At 38.1% G+C, this 20,534-nt stretch overlaps 1 long non-coding RNA gene across 1 annotated transcript; it reads left to right on the top strand.

Annotated features, from left to right (window-relative positions):
- Positions 1-10,245: 10,245 nt before the first annotated feature.
- Positions 10,246-15,894, top strand: LOC306859196. The gene is made up of 7 exons (XR_013783278.1): positions 10,246-10,309; positions 11,150-11,660; positions 11,749-12,787; positions 12,877-12,939; positions 13,185-13,235; positions 13,325-13,637; positions 13,720-15,894. It is a non-coding gene; the product is annotated as an uncharacterized lncRNA (long non-coding RNA).
- Positions 15,895-20,534: the final 4,640 nt, after the last annotated feature.

The raw sequence follows: 20,534 nt of genomic DNA, 5'->3' as shown, positions 1-20,534 counted from the left end.
TTCAAGAGTTCAAGAGTTTAGAATATACGACATTCACACACTACCAAAAAAGAAACTGCAAAACCTTAAATCTATCTATCTTTTTAAATAAACAAGGTATAAGTTTTATCTATATGTTATTTCGTTATCATGTTAAGTCATTTCTTATATAGTTTTATATATATAATATTATATATAACAAAATAATACACATTCGTTTAATGAAACAATAACATTAAAGGGCCCTAAAATTTTAAATCAGTCAATCAATCTATCCAGCTAGCTATCTAAAACATTTAGAAAGAGTTTTCTTATAAATATATATAAAAATAAATACATAAATAATAAAAATAAATAATTATAATTCTTTTTTTATTTAGTAGTATTAAAGGTCACTTCATTAAAAAATTAAATGAAGGCATCCAATTAAATTAAGAATGAATAAAGTAGTCAAGGTTATTGTAAAGACAGTTGAAATTGGTTTTGTTGGCATTTCTTTGAAATAAAAGGACTTGCAATTAAATGCTGAAAGCCATTTCTCTATGCCTTTAAGAGAAAGCCCTGGTGCTCTGGTGGCACCTATTCATGTACCCTGATTTTCTTGGACAAAATCAATACCTCCATTTTCAAGAAACTTCCCTCATATCCTGTAAATAATCCAACCACTCGTCCTAACTTAAATAAACCATAGCAATCAATAAGGCAACTTCAGCCAAGACGCTGCATCGGCCTGTCTTTAATGAGCTCCACTCTCTGTATGTACACAGCCCTATTTCCTCGGCAGCGCATGCAACTGTCTGCACACATATTATCGGCCTGCTTTGCTCCCCATCGTTATTTTCGTCCTTGTCTCTGTTTGTCACGACCCACCTCATAGCCTGACCCCTCTGCTGTCTGTCGCATAGTGAAAGCTCTCTTCACCTTAGGCCAATTAGTGTCAACTAGACACCAACAACATCAGTGACCTCTGGCTAGATAATTAAAACTAAATGGAAGGTGCATCTTGACAAAAAACGCCACTTCCGGTGACTGTGCCGACCTTTTGCCATCTCCTTCAGTGGCTATTAATACTGTGCACACCACGATACTTTATAGTGTATTGATGTCACTGTCCAGTTTTGCACAAGTACTAGTGATCTAAAGAAATATGACAGCTTCAAAGAAACACTGTGCTGGTTAATAATCATGCAGTTCTGTGGTGGATTTTACAGTAAATGCTATTATGCAGCACCGTGTAATGCTAAATTATACTAAATGCTATTAACTGGGCATAACATTTATGTAATTGCAGTTATGTTATTCTGTAGCTATTAAAAATTTCAGGATCACTCTTCTACCATTCACAAATGCCATGTGAACTGTAAATTGAAAAGTCTTATTCACGTTGCCAAAGTGCTGTTTTTATGTCACTACTAAAGCATGAACAGTAGAGGGCGCCAGTATGTATGTTAATGTACGGCTTCTTAGCGATTCCAATTAGCATGGATTAGATAATGAGAGATCTGTTTATTTGAACCCCTTTCTAAATGTTAACTAGCTTTAGATGAGACATCTGTTGACTGCATAATCTGGAACAAAGCAGTTATTTTAAAAGAAGCTGTTGTTCAGATTGTGATATTTGCATAGGTTATACACGCATACATAATGTTCTCATCCATCATTAGTGACATTAAGTATAGTTTCTCAGTTTGAGTTGATCTGTGGGTAGTCATAAGCACTGACCTGTGGATTGTCCAGTCAGTGACATGCTATGGCTAATGTTACACTATGCTAAAAAATTCTGAATGTGCTTTCTCTAAATGTCCATAATGATAATTAACATTTGTTCATTTTACTTACCACTCACTTTCTCATATGGATTTTTTCTTAAAACACACAAACAACAACAAAAACTCTGATCAAGCTTACAGCTCATTCTATAATTGAAGGTAGGCTACATTTCACAAAGAATATCCGAAGCTGCATTGTAGGTATTAAAAATCAACAACAAAAATCACAAGTAACATTGACTAGACACATTGTTAATTATTGCCTTAGGCATTAGATAGATAGATAGATAGATAGATAGATAGATAGATAGATAGATAGATAGATAGATAGATAGATAGATAGATAGATAGATAGATAGATAGATAGATAGATAGATAGATAGATAGATAGATAGATAGATATTATCATTGGAGATGAAATGTACCCTAAATTGTTGAATGACTCGTATGCATTTAATTGACGTTTGTGCATTTACCATATCTGTAAATATTTATCTGTTCCCTGAATTGAACCAATGACCTTACTAGTGCCCTCTACCAGTTAAGTTACATAACATTCACGCTAACTTTAATATCTGTTACTTCATGTAGCTATTTAAGTTATGCTTCCAAAATTCAAAATAGCTGCCCTGCTTGCAAATAAAGAGCACACAGAGCAGTGTTATCTCCTGTCCCGCTCCCCTCAGCGCCGATGATGTATTATAGGTAGTGTGACTATTCTAATAAACACAGTTGGGGTAATTAAGTCATGGAGAAGCAGCAGACAGTGGTGGTCTAGGGACAACACGAAACGATAAATCACAACCCCTGGTTCCGCCTTCTCAAGCGTGGCCGATCACACTCAGCGAGAAAGCAATTCTGCCAACCTGGGTTTGCACATTTGTCTTCATCAGCCTCTGGTTGTTTAGGGGCCGGTCTGAATTTGCTGGTTCCCATGGTAATCAAACAAGCCAGAGATATCAAATGTGTCCATTTTAATGTCAGCAATAGCATAACATTTAGGGCAAGCCTGGAAGCTAACTGCGTGTTTTATTACAGAGCCCACAGTATACTGGATTAAACTGTGAATTTAAGGCTGTAAGGCTGAATGTGAAATGTTTCATGAGAGTGGATAGACTATGCTGCAAGTGCACAACTAAATACTAAGATCAATAAGCAAGCATACCTTGTGTCTGAAAAAGGATTTGTGTAATGTTATAAAACAATCCACTAAACATTTTTACCTGTCTACACGATTTTTGACAATAGGGTACTATATGTGTTCACAGTAGGCTATATGTGACTATCTGTTACACTGTAAAGAAAATAAAGTTGTAAACCAAATTTCACATTTAACTACATGTGTTACTTGACATTTCTTTGTAATTATTTGTGAAATTTGATAGCAATTTCTGAGTAAAAATTGTTTCACCACAAATGTTTTTTTAAACTAAAATAACTATGCCATTCAAGCACACCTGAGCCCTGCGTGAGAGTGACGAGAGACAACAACACAGAGGTGTGTTAGGTGTCAGGAGAAAAGTAGGGCTGAACTCAACCGGACTGAGAGAGAAGGCTATGGACCATTCTGCCTCTGAGGGACAGAGGCAACAGCAACCGCTGGAGCAGGAGATTCAGCCAGACAGAACACAAAACCCAGGAGCAGCCATGACACATGATGGACACTAAGAGGCAGAGAGAGCTTGTTTTTTTTTTCACTCCACCCAAACGCATTAACTATTCTGATCTTGTGCTGGAAGATCTTAAAGCAAAGGACAGAAGCCATTCCATAAGCTCCAGTGATGTTGTAGCTGCAGAACTGTGTCTGAATAAAGCCAGGCTTCTCCAGTCTGAGAACATGGCAGAACAACAGTTCAAGTAATAAATCCATTTTTGTCAACAGACAGATAATTTTTTTTAACAATAACATATAATCCTTAAAAGTTACTACCATGAGCTCTATAAGGCTAAATATGTTCATAAGTCATGTTATTAAAACTTAAAAAAATTATATATATTCATTCAAGAATAAACACACTACTGAGTGTTGCTTGAAGATGTAGATCTTTTTTCTTTAGTGGAAACTAAAGTAACCAACAATATTGTAATTTAAATGATAATTTTTTAATGTATAGTAACCTTTTTTATGTATATAATTGTCATACCATTCGAATTTCATATTAAGAAATTCTTTTAACCCAAAAAGCAAATTATTCTTCCTTTGAACTGGTTCTCTTTAAAATACAAATCTTGTGTAATCCCAGGCTATCTGTAATATCATTTAATTTCAGTCACATGTGTTTGATAAACACATAATCCTTTCTGGATTACAATCTGCCATCAAAATGATAAAAATGTCTCAGTTGCTGTGAGAAAACGCTATAAACGATCTGATACCTGCAGGGTCCTCACATGCCATACAGCCTACTAGCCGGGACAATTTGTTTATGTTTACAGACGTGAAGCAGCAGCATGTTCGAATTTCCCACGAATTCCTACCAGTACCACTCAAATTAGAAAACATTATTATAAGCTTACCGTAGTGAATCGGGCGAAAGTAAGGGGATAGTTTTGAACACTGTACTTGCTCAAAAATTGATTTTGGATAATTTTTAACTAAAAAAAGTTAAGGACTGCAGTTTTAAGTGAATTATTCAATGACTCACTCATAAGAGAGTCTTCTTCCACTTCTGCATGAATCAATGTTTTCGGATGAATCAGTAGCCTAAATAATTCAGTGACTCGCTCATAAAGACATTAAGTAATCGCAATGCCTCATTGGAAAGGTAGCTCATTCCTCATATAGCAAATTCACTCCACAGTCTTTTTTTACATTAGTGCTCTATAACTATCAGAAGCAAGTTAACAACGATGGTATCATTGCATCTTTGATAAATATAATCAAAGCACCTGACAATCAAATGCACTTCACATGTGAGCCCCAGGGAGGAGCCGCAAGAACAGCGGAGAGCTGTGTGTGGAGAGCTGAATGCAGAACATTTTAGTGTAGAAATAAAAAGCTGATCTTCATGTCCTTTGGTCCAGCTAATTTTCATTAATTTCCAGCTAATGAATAATGGAAAAGAGGGCCTATAAAATAAAGCATCCAAATTTAAAGAGATAGTGTGCCCAAAAATGAACAATTTGTGATTATTTACTTAACCTGCATGACTTTCTTTCTTATGTGTAAAACAGAAATAATTTAAAAGTGTGTTTTTTTCATACAATGAATCCCAATGGGGTCCAATGTTGTTATAACCCCAACATTCTTCAGAATCTCTTCTTTTGTGTTCCACAAAAAATGTCCTCAATTAGTATAGGCAAAAGACATTCTTTTTTACAACAAAGTCCCTTTGCCACGACAAAGGGTGCAAACAACTCACTCCAGCCAACACCGTTCAGTTCGAATTAGATCTGATCTGGTGACTGGCTGATTGATCAAGGCAGAGAGGGAAGCAACATTGTCAGTTCTAATCTTCACCAAACGGCCCGGGTGACGTCTCAGTGCCGTGGCACTTCAAACAATGGGGTGTGTGTTTGTGTTGGGGGGTTAAGGGGATTTGTATGAAAGCAGGTCGAAAGCGTGGCGGGCTCGAGGGTGAATCGTGTCGGACCCCCACCACCCCACAGTCACCGATCCACCTGCTACAGTTGGTGGACGCCTTCCTCCAGATGCACTGCGTTCGCTAAAATAGCCCTCAGAAAGCACTCAGACACCCAATCTGTCGGCACGCTTGAGCACATGAATCCCCCCCCACCACCACATTATGAATGGGCAAATAACCATGATTCAAACTCAAGGGTATTCTCACGGGTACCACACAGAAGGCATTTACCGGCCACAATTAGAGGTACAATAACCAATCCGATGCATATTGTAATATTCCTAAACCTTAGAGAACGGATTTTAAATGAGAAAACACACTCGGATGCCTCGGAGCAAAAGCAAACACGCTAGCATGTACGTGCGCTCACAACAAACAATTTGTCTGATATAGCTCAAAGTGGGAAGGCTTGCTGCGAATGCGCTGTAAACAGGCAGAGCTGAGACCTGACTTGTCATATAACATCTCCAGAAATCGATCCGCGGCCCACTCTCCCCACTGATCCCCCCCACACACGCGCGTGGAGCGAGCAGTGGGCGGCTGGACACAGCCCGCAGTTTCTGAGAGCGTGGAGAGAGAGATCGACACGAGGGGTGCTGGGTTGGGGAACACAAGTGGAAGCAAGGTGGAGGTTGGCAGCGTGTGCCTGGGATTTCGGCAGAACCTGTCAGAGAAACACTGAGGCTGATGGGGAGAGAAGGACCACAGGAGCGGATTTGAATATATAAATCTTTCAAACGCAAAGTGTGTGAGAGGAAAATCAAAGTGTATGTGGAGGAGCACAGGCTCTGGATCTTCCGTGTCTGTTTGTTGCCGTCTCTTGCGTCAAAACCCTCACAGCTCCAGACCGTCGATACTGCGTGTAAAAGAGATTCAGCTAGATGAGTTGTATCCAAATTATTATTGATTGATCTCGGTGGTGCGCAGATTTGCCGGAGGAAAAATCTTAAGGCACTCCTGCCCTCGAGGACCAGGGTCAAGTAAGCCAGTTCTGTGGATTATCAAACCATGACAGAATTCCAATGGCCCATTTTGAAATTCATGTCTAATATCGGCCCTCGAACGTGCTGCTGAGGTTTTTCCTTAAGAATGGCTGATCCCTTGTTGCCTCCGCAATGATGTAGCAAACATCTTCACAAACTGTCAAATTTCCTAACTCTATAAAGTCTGTTTGTGAAGAGATTTACATGTGGAGCCTATTGGAACAGCAATATAATAGCTCAAGCCAGGGGTTTTCAAACTTTTCAAAGACCCCTAAACATGACAATTTCCTTACAGCGAGCCCTCTCAAGTCAGTGTCATTTTTATTATCATATGTAAAAGTACCTAGTAGGAAGTAGGCCTACAATAAATAAATAAAAAATCTTCCCTGAATGTTTTTCACAGACGATAGACAAGACAGAATATAATAGAAAGTATGCTATGTAAAAAAAAAAAAATCTGAAAATCTGTTAAAAATGTTGCCGAAATATTTTATTTCCATTAAAACGTTTTACTAAAAAAATAAAAAATTTTATCCAAAATTTTTTAAAAACATATTCACATATTAATTTAGAACATGTTAACTTTGACAGCCCTAACACTACATTTTAAACACAATTCATTTATCTGCCTGATTTCAGCTTTGTTTTCAACTTTGGACGACCACACAGGATTTCAAAAGAATCAGACTAAACATTTTGGAATACAAAGTTGAATAAACATTTACCTTTAAGACAGCAGGTGGTAAATCTTTAAACTTCCGAATGCTCAAAACAAAACAGAGGGTTTGATTTCAGTTGATTCTGAGCATGTATTACATTGATTAGAGATAAACGAGGAGTGGCATTGAAGCATTACCTCAGAGTCTTAGAGCCGTGCGGATCCATAATTCACTACGCATGTGTATGTACTCATGCATTGGTTTTCACATTTACACTCACTTCAGAGCATGAGAGGGAGGGGATGCTACAGGTGCAGGAAACCACAGGAAGAACCTGAAATAAAGAAGAGTCAGGAATAATGACAACAGAATGAACATCTGACAGCGGACAATTCCAACATGTAGCATAATAAGATATAAAGATTTATGTTTTAAAAGGAAATTAATATCTTAAAGTCAAAATCAAATCAAAATGGACTCATGATACGTTTATTTTATTCATAATACTAATGGTCTTAATAATAGTCACTAATTTTCACCAAAATATAAAACTCACTCAGAAATATGTCACATTATTGAAGAAAATGGGCTGTGAATGTCGTTTCATGTTGACTTTATATTTTCAGAGAAAGTTCTCTCTCGTTTCAAATATTGCACCTCTTATAACAAGTTTTTTTTTTCTTTCCCTCAAAATTCTAATACTGTGCATTTATTTTTCTTCAAATCACAGGTTATCTCCTCCTCCCTTTACTCATAGGCTCTCTGTCGGCCTTCTCATTGGCATTCTATGCACCCTTTGTCTGTCTTATTAGGAACATCTCTTTGGTGCAATTAGTTGTGCCCGTTTCTCTTTTTATTTTGCACCGCTCACTCCATTAAGGAGCCTTTAGCTTCCATCACATATCACAAAGCAGCATCTCTCACTCCTTTTCCGTTACTGCTTTTATCAACAGGCTGTTTCCTCCGTTAACCGTAACAAGAGTGAAGGCAGATTAAAGCAGAGAGAGCAATAGAAAGAGAGAGAGAAAAAGGGGAGTTTAGGATGAGACGCTCGACTGGTTGGCTGACAAACAGAGGGTCCCTCTAGAGTGCAGGCAGAGGAAGAAGGAGAGTAAAAAGAAGAGGAGAGTTTGATGTGGGTAGCCGAGCTCAATCTCCCCCACATCCCCACCCCCCTCATTTCAGCAGAAAATCTATGCTCGCTCTCTTAGTATTCCAGCCGCCCTCCTCTGAAGCCTCTATAGGCTCGGTCAGACAACTGGGCTGCTGTTGAGGCCTGGGCCAAGCGGGAGAGCAGCGGGGTGGTGGGCTTTTTGGAGGGGAGAGGGGAAGGGAGGGGAGTGTTTGCTCGAGGCTGTCAGAAGTGACAGCAGGCCAAGCGACTTAAAACCTCACTGGGGACTTCAGCTGGACAAGCCCTGTCTCCTCTCCTCCTTCTCCACTCCTTTTTTTCTTCCGTATCATCGTTTCTCTCACTCTTACCTGTGAATCCAAGTCTTGTCCTGGACTGACTATTATGCTCTGTGATCGTTCTCTTGCAACCACTTATCCTGTGCATTGCTGTTTTGTTTATTTTCTTCAAAACCAATATTCATTTTGAGGAAGGTTGGAATACAATACACAACATTTTCAGATATTTTCCCCTGATCTGACCCAGCCAGTCTGCAGACTCTAGGCAGTTGGAGTTGACTGATTTCAAAGAAAATTGTGTAATGCATGATGAGCACGTATACCTCTCGGACTATACATGAATTCAACCAGTCGAAAGATATCAAATAGCTTATATTTGAGCTGATTTTAGGACAAATATTGTTATGTCACATGTCTTCTATGAGGCATATGTTTCTGCATTTGAAACACATTTGAGTTTGTTGTGTTTGGAATGACCTGAAAGTCTGTTAGTGTGTGATCCTCAGTCAGATTCTCAAGTATACTTCTAAATCACTATTATGTATTTCTAAAGTATTAATATGTATCATTTTGGGGTAATTAGATGTACCTATGAGCTTTTGTACCTAAGGGAACAGCCCCAGTGAAAGTACCTTTCTTTTGAAAGCATAACCATTTTCAGCCGGCAAGTGTGTGATGCCTATAGTGTTTTAAAGTGTGTTCAGATATTAAAGGTTGCTCAGTGTATTCTAGTCTTTAGCCAAGTCTTGCAAACTTCAATAAGCTGCATTACTGTTCATCCCCTCTAAGGGCAGTCAACTTTTAAGGCAGCTCCCTAACGTAAAGTGGAAGCGATTCAAATAGTTGTTTACACAGGCAGCCATCCCACACAGCACACAAATAATATTCCTCATGTGAAGAGCATGGGAGTGTTATCTGACTCTGATAGGTAAAGGTTTATGTTAGCATACATAAGAAAAATCATGATTGATTATGTGTAATGAGGCCAGCTAGCTCTTACTAACTTGCCTTCGTTACATATGCATAAAAATACTATTTTAAAAATGAAAAAACATAGGAAAAGTTGGCACATCATAAAGGCTCCAAAAATGCAAAACAATTTAATATTGGACTACACACAATACTATTTAAAATGCTTTTTAAAAATGACCTATTAGACATATATTTATTTTTCATTCAATACCAACAAGTTTTTCTTCTAACCTGAATGTTTTTTCCCCCCACTTAGTGTGTTGCATTGCATTATGGGATTGTTTTCTTCATGAAGGACACATGTGGTGAGATCCAATCAACTGTAAGTGCCCTGCAACTTAAGTGAGAATCCAATCCAAAGGGAGGGTGCATGATCAGTTTGAAGGGCACTGCAAATGGTATAGGGAATAAGAGTACATCGATACATCACTTCACAGGAAGTGGAGACAGAAATTTACCCACCAGTCATTGCACATCACTCCAGTATTTTCAATTTTGTTGAAATCAGTTAGTCCCAGCTGTGGTTTGTATGCTGTTGTTATGAAATGTGTGGCATGTGACAGTTACAATGCAACTATGCATTGTGATTACACAATACGTAAGAATAATCATGTTTCATACCCAGTCAACACGTGAGATCATGCGATGATCACATTGACATCACACAATCCTCATACTGTGATCCTCACCATGTGAGTAAAGCGTGAGCTCATTGTGAGTTCATCTGATCCTCATACTGTGATCCTCACCATGTGAGTAAAGCGTGAGTTCATCTGATCCTCATACTGTGATCCTCACCATGTGAGTAAAGCGTGAGCTCATTGTGAATGCTTCACACTCCTGTCCAGTTGGCGGTGGTAAATACACCATCTAAGCTGGTTTTCCAACCACCATAAAACATGTAAAGAAGAAGAAGAATAAGTTGTGCAAGGAATTGTTACACTGCAGAAATGGTGAGTGGGCTATTTACATATTTTCAGATGATATTATAATTCAGATATGCAATGTGTCTTTTTTTTTTGCAGAGTATCTGCTCACACATGCTACTTGTGCACCAGCCATTTTACCTGCCTTCAGTAATCACACCAGATGGCTAGCTGCAGCTAGTTTGCATATCAGTATTTGTGAATAGTTAGGCCTGTTATGTCAGATCATTACAACATTACTAACTTATATTTCAATATATTTATATTTATTTTATTCATACTTGTATTTCAATAATTAACAAGCATTGTAAAACAACATAGGCAAGAATGCTGCACTGGTCTAACAACATAATCATCATTGCTCTTTGGATAACTGGAGGTAAATATCCAAATAAAAAAGATGAAATAGGCCTGCTCTTAGACACTCATAGTAAAGATAAAAAGCCTTTAATTCACCGAGCTATATGACTCGTTTTTTTAACAACAACAACAACAATAACTTCTATCTGCAGAACTAGCTGTTTTATGTTAAAAGCATCAATGTCACTTCCCATTTACCAAAACTTAAAGTGACTGACATTCATTCTCTTATTAACATAACAAGCGACTTTACCCAGACATCAGATTATTAGTCATACAACACTACATCATTAAAAATGTAAAGTGTAGATCTACAAAAGTGTAATTTACAGTACTTTAGGCTACACAGCCTTCTTTAGGATACACAAAAATTGTTCAAAGAACACTTCTTAAACAATTAGTTAGCAATTATCAAAGACAGTAATCAAACAAAAAACTTAGTTTGTGAAAGAATTATGTGTCTCATATAATGTTTTACTAATACAGAAGTTATTTTTGACCTGTTAGGATTTGGAAACAAAAATTAAGGCATTGAAAAGACAGCAACAAAAAGCTCGTGGAAAATCCAAAAAGATCATTTTTGCTCTTCAGAAAAAAAATGAAAACACTTCTGATAGTGAACACTCCTTCAGAGAACTTGAATCAGACTACTCATCAGAGTCAGACGACTCAGGAAATATGCTGAATGTTGTGGAGCAGCATCTAATTGAAGACTCGCAAGAACAGTATGATTCAGAATCACAACGGAATACCATAACCAATATGCAAGATCAAGTGCTATGGGATGAAATTGATAGACTAAATGATTCCATGGATGTTACCAGTGAGAGTGACACAGAGCTAGCTTTGTCTCTGGAGAAAAAGCTGTCTGAGTGGGCAATGAAGTTCAACATCTCCTTGACCTCTCTCACTCATTTGCTTAAGATTTTGAGGGAATGTGATATTGATGTTCCAGCAGACGGAAGAACACTGTTGAAAACACCTCGTTCTGGCAGTTTGACAATAACTGAAAATTAAGGTACATTTTAACTTTGAAAATGTCCATGCACTCATTTGGCAATGTTAATCAGAAATTTCACTGAAATGTAAAATCTTGTCTTTGATAGGTGGCAAATACACATATTTTGGAATAAAGGAAGGTATTACGCATACTTTGTCTGAGCAAGACACTTCAAAATACGACCACTTTGAGATTTCTTTGAATATTGATGGGTTACCCATTTTCAAGTCCAAAAACCTCACAATGTGGCCACTTCAGTGTGCTGTCATCAACATTGATGAACTGAAGAGCAGTCCTTTTGTTGTTGCTCTGTGTTCTGGAGCAAAGAAACCAGATGATTTGGAGTTGTTGAGGGATTTTATGGAGGAGCTGCAAGAACAGATGGACACAGGCTTTAAAGGGATGAGAATTGTCCTAAAAACATCATATGTGATGCATCAGCACGAGCCCTCATCAAAGGAATAGTTCAGTTTAATTGCCGCTATGGCTGTGACTTCTGTGATATAAAAGGAGTTCACGAGAGCAAAATGCTTTTTTTGTATAAAGGAAATCTCAGAACCAATGAGTCATTTAGACAGAAGACAAATCCTGAACATCACAAAACAGATAGCATTCTTTTGAATCTGAACCATGCATTGTGTGGATCTAGGAGTGAATGTTGATGATGTGGAAAGAAGGACCTTTGGCCCATAGATTATCAACTGTACAGTTTAGCATCATTACTTATTTTCATGTGATAAACAGATGATGTGCATTTAAAGAAGTCAAGAAATGCAATGAATCGAGTTGGTCTGAAGACAAAGAATGTTCAGCTGGCCAAAACTCCCATATACCATGTTAAGCTTGTGTCTTAACTTCTCTAAGGAACTTAGATCAGCTTAGAATCAGCTTTATAATTTTCTTTGCAGTTTTTGAATGTCTTATGTCTTTTCTTGAAAATAGTCAAGAGTCCACTTATTCAGAAAGTTCCGTGTGTCAAAACATCTGGGGAGTATGAAAAACTTATTTTTTTTACTTAAATTGAATCTGGTTAAGCTAATTTGATCATTCAAATTCACTTTGTTCAGGTGACTGTCTGGATGATAACACTGAAAGCCCTGATAAGAGTTATTTCAACTCAAGCCAGCCAAACCCAGTATTCTTAGGTGAGACAATAGATATTCCCTTCAACACATGCCTATCACAAAGTAACTTATAAGAGAATTTTGTGTCATCTGCATGATCTGTCTCACAGATATTCTTCAGGGAAATGTGGCAATGCATGAGGATGATCATCCCAAAAGCTCTGCTTCTTCAGGTGAGTTATAACTGTTTTCCATAAGGGATTTAGTGTGTGTGTGTGTGTGTGTGTGTGTTTTTGACATTGTACCAAATGTCCCCACAATGAAAGCATAACTCTGAACCACCTACATGTGCATTGTGGATAAAATGATTAGGGAAAAAATCAGTTTAATTGATTTATAAAAAGCAATTATACAAACAATATAACTGATTTATATAAATACAATTTAACTGACCTTATGTATGTAATTTTTATAACAGGGAAGGAACCAAAGGAACCAAAATGCAAAGTCACCATGGAGAAATTGTTTGGTATGTGATATATCAATTAGACATTATTTAATTCTACAGAAATAAAACATCCTTGGCTAAATAAGAATCTAATTATTACAATTTTTCAGATCTGAATACTAAGATTCTCCAACAAATTCAAATGTTGGAACAGAGGCAAGCTGTCATCATGAACGACTTGGCAAAAGTTAAGTCTGTTCTCATGAAGCGGGCAGATGAAGATGCCCATGAGGAACTTTTTAAACAACAGTGCTCCAGCCTTGAAACGTTATCTCATCCATACTCACGGCCGCTCCAATATAGGTGAGATGGTGAGACAGAGTTTAAAAAGCATTGCGACAGACGATGTTCTCTGTCTGTATAACCGAACGGGGAAAGATGGGAAGAAGGTGTTGCCACCTGTGTTCCTGACATGTTTGAAAAGTAAGTCTATAAGTTGTGGTTTGTACATCTGAACACTGCTATGGAAAATGTAATGTTAACACCTTGCTCTTTGTGTTTTTAGGACGTGTCAGGTCTTTTCAAACACACAATGAAATAGAGATGAAGAAGCAAAAAGTCGTCACTAACTACACCAGAAGCTGAATTTATTCACCAAGTTGAAATTTTTGTGTCCGATGCCAACACCAGGCTGAAAAAAAATGACTTTTTGTTTGATTGTCTTTGTTGATGGAAATATCAAATATCATTTACAAGAATGTGCTCGTAAATGTTTGAGATGACTGATCCATTTTAGATAACGGTGAACTAACACAATTATCACAGTGGTCTCATATGGTGATCTCATGGTATGAGCGCACAGTGAGTGCGCAGTAACCTCACAATGACCACAGTATGAGCGCACAGTGAGTGCACAGTAACCTCACAATGACCACAGTATGAGCGCACAGTGAGTGCGCAGTAACCTCACAATGACCACAGTATGAGCACACAGTGATCACAGTATGAGCACACAGTGAGTGCACAGTAACCTCACAATGACCACAGTATGAGCGCACAGTGACCACAGTATGAGCGCACAGTGAGTGCGCAGTAACCTCACAATGACCACAGTATGAGCACACAGTGACCACAGTATGAGCGCACAGTGAGTGCACAGTAACCTCACAATGACCACAGTATGAGCGCACAGTGATCACAGTATGAGCGCACAGTGAGTGCGCAGTGACCACACAATGACCACAGTGTGAGCGCACAGGGATCACAGTATGAGCACACAGTGAGTGCGCAGTGACCACACAATGACCACAGTATGAGCACACAGTGATCACAGTATGAGCGCACAGTGAGTGCACAGTAACCTCACAATGACCACAGTATGAGCGCACAGTGATCACAGTATGAGCGCACAGTGAGTGCGCAGTGACCACACAATGACCACAGTATGAGCGCACAGTGAGTGCACAGTAACCTCACAATGACCACAGTATGAGCGCACAGTGATCACAGTATGAGAACACAGTGAGTGCGCAGTGACCACACAATGACCACAGTATGAGCACACAGTGATCACAGTATGAGCGCACAGTGAGTGCACAGTAACCTCACAATGACCACAGTATGAGCGCACAGTGATCACAGTATGAGCGCACAGTGAGTGCACAGTAACCTCACAATGACCACAGTATGAGCACACAGTGATCACAGTATGAGCGCACAGTGAGTGCACAGTAACCTCACAATGACCACAGTATGAGCGCACAGTGAGTGCGCAGTAACCTCACAATGACCACAGTATGAGCGCACAGTGATCACAGTATGAGCACACAGTGAATGCGCAGTGACCACACATTGACTACAGTATGAGCACACAGTGATCACAGTATGAGCGCACAGCGAGTGCGCAGTGACCACACATTAACTGCAGTATGAGCACACAGTGATCACAGTATGAGCGCACAGCGAGTGCGCAGTGACCTCACATTGACCACAGTATGAGCGCACAGTGATCACAGTATGAGCGCACAGCGAGTGCGCAGTGACCTCACATTGACCACAGTATGAGCGCACTGTGAGTGTGCAGTGACCTCATGTTGTGAACATAGTATGAGCACACAGTGAGAGCGCTGTGTGGTTACACTTTTAGCTCACTGCGACACACACATTGTGACCACACCATGAGAATATTGTGAGCTCATAGTAACATCATTGTGAGATCAAATGGTTGACTGGGTAAGCAAAGTACAGTCATTTTCATATTAAACAATACAACAGACATTTATCACTCAGTTTAGGGCTTTCAAATATGAAAAACATAGATGTATTACACATGCATATGGTCATTTGTATTTTATTCATATACAGAAGTAGTAAATTATATAATCATACCTCTAGCTGTGCACCAGATATATATATTAACAAATTTTTTAGGGATCCAGCTATGCAATTCAACATCAGATTTTGTCCAAATTAAAATATTCTGTGATTCCAACCAGTGGTAAGAAGGTACAGGGGTACCTGGAAAGTTTTTATACATTTTTCATTAAAATAATTATCCACGATTTTTGTATTTTATAAATGAATCCATGAAAGTAATAAATTTTTAAACAAACATTATTTTAAGTTCTGTAAAGTTAAGTGGATAATGCCCATTGCTTAATACATGTATAATTCCATATACATCCCTTACAAAAAAACATTCAGCGATTTCCTGTAGTCCGATTCAGCAATAAATGACTCTAATAAATCGGTTCTTTTTGGTGAATCAGGAGCACCGGCTCTATTAAGTCAGTTCTATTTCAGTTTAAATCAGTTTGAAGAATCTTTCCATTGCAGTTCATGATTTAGACATAGATATAGGATATATATCTATTATATACATCTACAAATTTTCTTTCAGTGAAGAATTTGTCAGACAGATTCAAGCGTGGCATTTGTGAATCACACTGAATCAGTTAATAACTTTGCGTTTACCGAACTGACACTGATTCACTTACTGAACTGAAGATTATCATTACATGTGTACTTAAGCTTTGTGGAACTTAAGTGTGATCACTGAATGTATATGGACAGTAATTTTAGTCACAGTAATTTTGGTGTTGATGAAAGGGTACTTATGCCTCACTGATTGTGCTGTGGTGTTATATAGCCTAGTTCAAAAGAGTCGGGGAAAGGCTGTCTTAGTAGTCAGCATACATTTGGAACAGTCTAAAAATGCTGTCTCACAGGATGTTGCAACCGAGCAAATGTTTTTCTGTTCAACACTGGTGCAAAACATACTTTAACGGCCTACAATGCACTGATTGCAGGCATACGGTCCCACACCTCTTTCCCAAACACCCGGCCACCCCCAAATTCCCTCTTCTCTCTGTCACCTTGAGCCTCGCCGTCATGCTTCTGTGATCGCTCTAAAGGTCAGCGCGTGTAGCCACTGTCATTACCTGTCACTCTCACTCCCTCCCTCGTTCTCTCGCTCCTCGACCGCCTCTCTGTCATGCATTTCATTCCTAAGCTCTGGAAGACAGATCAAAGTGCCATCCTTAGTTGGGCTTTGAAGGTTACAAGTGGATAGGGGTGATCTCACAGCAGAGTCGGATGAGAGACAGGGAAACACTGGATGGAACAGGAGGTGGCTAAATGTTCTGGTGTAAGTGACAGTCATTCTGTGGCTCTGAATTAACGTGGATATCCATCAGTGTGTCACTTAGCATTAGGCTCCTATTTGCATTCAGGACACTATTTTAGAGTGAGCTGACAGGTTGGTGACAGTAGGAGAACCAGCTGGAGTTAACCGGTGGGGAAGATGTACCTGTCCTTTTAAATCTCTATAACAAGCTTTAGTAATGATAGAAATCATGTGGTCCTTCGTTGGGAACCTATAATTGTGATCTACTTTAATTAAGTTTTCTTTAACGCTTTCACTGATCGGGTCACATGAAGTAAAGACGAGGCCTGTAAGATGCTATACAGAGCCCTTAAAGGGATAGCCCCCCCCCCCCCCCCCCCCCTCTCATACTGGTTCTTTTTAATGATCCAGTTCACAGAACTGATTTACACCAACTGTCATCAACCAGAATAAGAAACTGGGCATGTGTGCATGGTCTTTTTGAATGCAATTGAGCAAATAGGTTTAGATTAACAATTTATTTTGGATCAAGTTCAGTTGGATCGATTGAGGTGTTTACATGAAGGCTTTTCACTCCAATTAAACCATCAATTCACTTACTAACAGATGATTTGCTTGCCTGTAAACAGCTAGTGATTTGCATCAGCGGCTGAATCATTCTTTTGTGATGGTTCTTTTTAATGAACCACTTGATCTAGTTCAGAAATGGGACTGAAAGTCTCGTTCATGAATCGGAATGGAATATAGCACACGAGTTTTGTCATTTTTGTTGTATGGAAAAGACCTGTGTGGAGATGGAAAGACAAAAACTGAGTAAATAATTTTCATTTATGAGTGAATTCTTCCTTTAACATTATCTGCACTTTGATGAAAAATATTTAGCTTAAAATAAAAAGATGCATAATTTTATATCCAGAGGCGATGGGAAGGCAGAACAGAGGGTGCTAAAGCAAAGCAAGCACAGGTGTGTCTTTTTATCAACTCGGAGGTAAGGACTAATCAATGGCAAACTTTAATCAGATATGATCAATTATTCATGGCCTGAGGCCTAGCCATCCCATCTCTCAACCATTCTCATACTGACGGCACAGGATGAATAATTCAGACACATTTACACAAAACCAAGCACCATCCTGATGCCAGATTACTGAATTAGAAATATTATGCAACAAAGAATGTTAATTAGACTGGAGCAATCCAGCCTGCCTACAGTGAGTTAAAAAGAAAGAAGATGAACTAATCCATTAAATCATTCAACAGATTCGTCTGTGTTTTCTGTGCTTATCGTTTTGCAATGAAACTTATTATACTGTATTATTTAACATTTTTGAGTTGAATTTCCTCATAAATATTTAAAAAAATAAGAGGTCACTACAGACAAGCAAACTCAAACAAATCAACAGACAAATACACACAGATATTTATGGCAAAGTGGTCATGAATTAAAAGTGAATCACAAGCTAGTGAATCATGTAACTTTGCAAGAGCAGAGAGAGAGAGAGAGAGAGAAGCGAGGTAGATGGGTAAGGGAGAAAGTGTAATTCTTGTTTACCTCAATTTATCCTGAAATCCCTGACAGCAAGCAACCATAAGTCACCAAATAATCGCTCTCTGTAATTTAAAAAGATCACTCATGCCTCCTTCACCTTCCTATGCCTTGTTCTCTTTATCTAGCTCAGATATCAGTGTAGAGAAGTCAAAATATGGTTCATTCATAAACTCAGGGCTTTTTTGTTCCTTCTCTATTTACGACTTTTTTCTTTTGGCAGACCATGCTTATTTAAACATAAATGTAATGTTAATAAATCTATACAGTAAAGCATTAAAGTCAGCTCCTAAATGTCCTTCTAACGTTTGTTTTAGAGAAACACTGTATGAGCAAACAACTCTTCAATCATATCTTCATTAAAATAGACAAGCAAATGCATGGGCAACAAATCATGAATGGAAGTGATTGTGACAGTAAAAATATCTGCACTCTGCACTTATGTGATGTTATATTCAGTGTTTTGCATTGCAATATTTTCAAGAGAAATTCACACTGTACAAGCAGGTGTAAAGAAGAGTGCAGGGCGAGAGAGAAGCTGCAGAATTGAGGCTATCCGTGTGAAAATGAGGAAAGGATTTTACAGCGTGAAACATGATGCTCATGCATATGCAGGCAAGAGTTCTAATGAGGGTGCACGATATTGATATCTCCATGGGAACATCCCAGGGCACCGCTAACAAACCACACTCCTGTGTTTTGTAACATTTGTTTGAATATACAAATTAACTAAGGAGGAAAATATGAATGTAATGTGAATAATGCTTGAAAATGTAGAGGTAAATAGATAACTCCATTTGTGTCTCTGGGTGAAAGTAAATAATTAGTAGTAATCTAAATATTTAGATGGGTGGAAATAAAATTTCTGGATTACATTTGTAATTTGATTGTATAATTTCTCATTTTCATTTTTAATTTTTTTTTGCATTGAAAATTGTGTTGAAAAGGTGCAACACACAATGCAAAAAATGCTGTGTAAACAGCTCTAAAAGTGACCACATATTGATAAAGTCAATTGATATTTAAATAAAGAAACAACATATTGGCTTCTAAAGCCACTTTTGTAATGTCTATTCAGTGCTTTCCTCTGCCACAATGATGCAGTGTTGTTATTGTTAACAAAATTATTATAACTTGTTTTTGTTCATTCAAATGAAGCCAAAATAAAATAAAATGTAATTATTAGATGAGAAACTTAAACTTCAAAACAATTTCAATTAATTGAAATAAAACAAAAGGCCAAAAATGACTAAAACAACAAATGAAATCAAAATAAATGAATGCTAAATAGAAATATTGAAAACTAATATAAAAAATGAACATAACAAAACTACTAAAACTTTTTTCAAAATTAAAATTAAAATAAAAACTGAAAATATAAAAAAGCTAATTTAAAAATATTAATAAATATTACAATAACATAAATGATAAATGATACTAAAATAGCACTACTGTGATTTAAATCTGGGATTTGAATCATCATCATTTGGTAGCTTTTTTCAGCAAATATTGATGTATGCCATTAATTGCTATTATTAATCTGCATCTGAGGTAATTGATTTACAAATTTACCCAACATACTGTATTTTCTCTTACTAGTAAGAAATACAATATTATTGTAGAAGGTTTCTCAGGTCTCAGCATTTCCCTAGAAGAACGTCTGTGTGTGTGTGTGTGTGTGTGTGGTTGTCTCACCAACAGACTTCGCACTCTTGTCATGTTCCTGTCACATCTGGAGCTGAGAAGAAAGATGAGTCCTCACGCAGAATGACACAATGTCTCAATGTGACTGATAGAAAGGTAGAATGTGTCTGCAGCACTGGAGAAATCAATCCTTCCCTTCGTTTGCCCTCTCCCGAGCTCAAACCTCCCCACCATGATTATATCAAATCTTTTTTATCTGCTCTTTTTATCATTTTTAACTGCAATTAAGGCAAAGTTCATCTCATTGTCAAAAACGCTCCTTTTGTTCTGTGAAGAGGTGAGCCTGGGTCTATTGCGAATCAGTGTGTGTGTGTGGAACATGGACAGACGTGTGCAGGCCTCTGGAGGGATTCTTTGTGAAAATGTTGTTGTGTATTTTTTTTTTTATGTGTTATGACACTGTTTGGACTGTGCGACTGATTTCCATCCCCCATGAGGCTTTGGGCTTTGTCTGGCTGGATTCGAGGGCGGTAAATAAGTGGTAATGGAAGTGAATGGGAGGGAT

Source organism: Barbus barbus (genome assembly GCF_936440315.1).
Source record: "Barbus barbus genome assembly, chromosome: 40".
Taxonomy (NCBI): domain Eukaryota; kingdom Metazoa; phylum Chordata; class Actinopteri; order Cypriniformes; family Cyprinidae; genus Barbus; species Barbus barbus.
This window is presented reverse-complemented; position numbering and strand designations above follow the sequence as displayed.